Source organism: Vollenhovia emeryi, unplaced genomic scaffold (assembly GCF_000949405.1).
Source record: "Vollenhovia emeryi isolate VEMERY1.0 unplaced genomic scaffold, V.emery_V1.0 DF939148.1, whole genome shotgun sequence".
NCBI classification, from domain to species: Eukaryota; Metazoa; Arthropoda; class Insecta; order Hymenoptera; family Formicidae; genus Vollenhovia; species Vollenhovia emeryi.
Genome location: NW_011967218.1, coordinates 1,344 through 5,127, shown reverse-complemented (window position 1 = coordinate 5,127; position 3,784 = coordinate 1,344). Strand labels below are relative to the sequence as shown.

The window sequence follows — 3,784 nt, the reverse complement described above, 5'->3', positions numbered from 1 at the left end:
GAGCTGTTCCGAATTAGGTGTAGGTGAACCTAATTCGGAACAAATTTAGTACTTGAATTGATTGTCCGCCATTTAAAAACAAAGTCTTCTTCAAATATTGATTTATGCCTAATTAATAGTTAAAGGATGACTTCTTAAGCATATATCAGATTTGTTTTAGAAGATTTTATGTAAAAGATACAGCAAGTTTTTAAAAAGTGTTCCGAAATAGGTTCGCTTACCCTAGTAACAATGTAAACTAAGTCGTTTCGAGTTTCGAAAAGTGAAACTTTAACAAAAAATTTTGTGGGGAAGCGACTCGTGCGTTAGCTAGTCTATATCCGCTGATTTCTAAAATTAGTTTCTAAGAGAAGAAAAAGTATTTTACTTATGGTTTTCCGAAAGAGAGAAATTGTGGAGTCCACAGGACGTAACACGTGCAATAAGCGATTCTTGCGAAAATCCAACAGTGTGCGTGTGCGTTTGCGTATGCCTGTGCGCGTGCGCGCGTGTTTTTACAGAAAAGTCCTGTACTATTTTGCGCTTGGACGAATAGTTATCGAGATACTGAATTTAAAAAATCCCCGTATTAGTCCAACCCACTGGCAAATGCAAATGTCCGATCGAAAAATTAGCTCGTTGTCAGAGCATTCGTGATGAGCGTAGCGAATTTGTTACGTGTTGTATGCGGACAGTTGTCCCTTTTTTGAAGGTATCTCTAATTTCTTTCCAAATTTCTAATTTCTTTCCTAATTTCTTTCTAATTTCTTTCTGAGACAATACGAAAATGTACCAGAAATAATGTTCTATAAAGCCCACTTTACACGATCTATAATTCGCGACAGAATTCAAGATAGAATTCTATTTTATAATTTCATATATTAAATTGACATATGTTTGTCGATTAGGTTAGTGTAGGTTATAACATTTACATATGGATGAAGTCCGTTTTCCCTGCCGATTGGACACAAATACTCACAGCAATCAATGCTTAAGGTTTTTCATTAGACCAGATACAATTAATCAATCACGCATTTTCATGCACTACACATATTTGATGCATCTTTTCTATTTATTGTACAAAATTGGAGCATTATAATTATAATTCTGATTGTTCAAATGTTTTCTGTATTACACGATACATAAAAATTTAAAAATGGAATTCTGTCTCGAATTCTGTTGCGAATTATAAATCGTATAAAGTGGGCTTAAGACAATTTTACAAGTAAATCCTGAACATATACAAAAAATAATATATTAAAACAGGACCCTTTCTAAAAAGCGGATGTTATCCGCGTGAATGTCGTTTATATCGAACAGTTGAGGCTTCTTTTCCACGTTGTTTATAGTGAAGGTTGAAGAGGATCAGAAAAAAGAAAAAGGAGAATGTTTAAGGAAAGTTACGAAAATGAAAAAGAAGATTTAAGAAGAATATAGAACAAATGTAAGAAAAAAAACTGAAAAATAATATAGAACTTAAGGCAAAAGAAAGGAGAGGAGAAAATATAAGGGAAAAAAGTAGGAAAAAGAAGAGAAAGCAACAGATATAAATACCATAGGAAGAATATTGAAAAGGCAAGAGAACGGAGGTGGAAAAACACGAGTAAAGATATACCTCACTTTGGAAAGAGAGGTATTTACGCGTAGGAAACGATAAAGAAGAAAATTAAGAAGAAAGAAGGTATTTTGCAACTCTCATCTATAGTGATGATGGAATAAAAAATGTGGTAAAGTAATACATACATATATGAAAGAAAAAAATACCATTGTAAAAGAAGAAGAAAAGAAACACAAAACAACAATAGCAAAGAGTAAAAATAGAAGAAAAGGATAATGCTTAGTACGAGTATCGCGCGTAATGTATTGTATTACAATAATATTACACAAAAGTTCTGAATATACGGGGATAGGAAAGCTACATTTTAAGTGTAACTATAAGTTATCGTTATTCGTTACCGAGTAAAAAAAATGTAACTCGTTACCGTTATAGTTACTGATTTTCACAAGTAACTCGTTATCATTACCGTTACTTAAAAAAAACAATTAATTATTATACTTTTTCCGTTATTTTTTAATTCTGAAATGAGATCAGACAAACTACAACATTTACTTTTGCAATATTTTATTACTGACTGTATAAAAATATTAATAAAACACTTTTTATTTTAAAATTGTCAAATCATGAAAAATTTAAGAAAATCAATTTTAAAACGCTCAAAATGTAAATAAAAATTTTTATTTCCATGAAATATATAAATATAGCTAAAGTGTTTAATTGTATTCTCAAGTTTAATTGTATTCTCAAGTTTACATTCAAATTTTTGACGTAATAATTTGAAACATCTTAAATATATAATATATAATGTGAAATATAACGATCTATGATAATAATAGGTACAGTATGAATATCGATTGATACATGACGATTGAAGATGTAACAATAAAAGTAATTGTTGAATTCATTACAGTTACTAAAAGAAATAACTACGTTACCGTTACAGTTATAAAAAAAGTAACGTCCCAGGGCCCCAGAGAGTGTTTTTTCGTAATCCTGTATAAAATATTAAAATAAATTTTATAAATATATGGAACATATAAATATTGTATGCTGTTTATTATTACATTTGATATATTACAAAAAGTATTAAATCGAAACTCACCAGCACCATGTTGTGTCATTGTTGTGCAAATAAATTATTTCGTATATTTATTATATCCGTTTTTCTATTCGGACTTTCAAAGGTGTTTCCGTTGATAAAACTATGTCAAAGTTTAATTTAATATTCTCTAATTTAATTTTTTTGTTAACTTTAAAAGAAAATGTTCTAATTAATGTTGCTAAAATAACTTTTGTACTTATTGCAGCATATTTCATTCCTGCAAATTTGTGAATTCATATACATATATAACAATTTTACTATATTTTATAATTTGTTTATGCTTACCAATGCAATTCCTTGAACCAACACTAAAAGGAATATAATATTGAGAATGATTAGTGTCCTCTCGAAGAAATCTTTCAGGATCAAATTTTAGAGGATTTGGCCAGTATTTGTCATTTCGATGAATATGAAAAATTGTAACGATAATATTCGCGCCTTTTGGTATAGTCTTGTCACCTAAAATTTTTATACAGAAAAATTATTACTACAGAAGCTTACTATAATAGCAATAATGTTAAGTAATACAACCAAAATTAATTATACAATTGATATACATATATAATTCACAAAACAATATAGTACGCGGAAAATTAAAATAATATTTATTTTATTATTCTCTATTTAAATTTTAATAAAATAACATCACTATTCTTGTAAAATATTGATATCAACTACTTTTGTAACATATCTCTAAATCAGAATTTTCTTATTATTTACAATAAGTAATTCAAATAAGAATGCAAAAAGGGACAAACCTATTTTTATGTCTTTTGTTGCCTTTCGTCCAACTAGAGGTACAATGGAAAAAATTCTCATAGTTTCTTTTATGACACCGTTCAAATAACGCATATATTGTAAGTCCTCGTACATGATTGGCGCATCTATTGTACTTTTAGTTCCATAAATTTCGCATAATTCTTCATATACCTTTTCCTTAATGTAAAATAAAGAATTCATTTAAATAAATGTATGCAAAATAATATTTTTATTAATAATGATCGAAAGAACATTGCCCTTGTTAAAACAATTTTCATACACAAATAATATATGTCTAAATCTGTGTATAGTTATACATATGTAAAATTACATACCAAATATTTCCATACAAGTTTTTACATATTGTATTTTTATATAAGTCTTTA

General features: G+C 28.2%; 1 protein-coding gene across 1 annotated transcript in view; it reads right to left on the bottom strand.

Moving 5' to 3' along the window:
* Positions 1–2,655, bottom strand: part of LOC105565841 — a 6,034-nt gene extending 3,379 nt beyond the window's left edge. The window contains exons 1-2 of the mRNA XM_012019365.1: positions 2,640–2,655; positions 2,473–2,530 (exon numbers count right to left, since the gene is read on the bottom strand). The gene's annotated coding sequence lies outside the window, so the exon portion shown is untranslated. The remainder of the gene's footprint in view (positions 1–2,472; positions 2,531–2,639) is intronic.
* Positions 2,656–3,784: the final 1,129 nt, after the last annotated feature.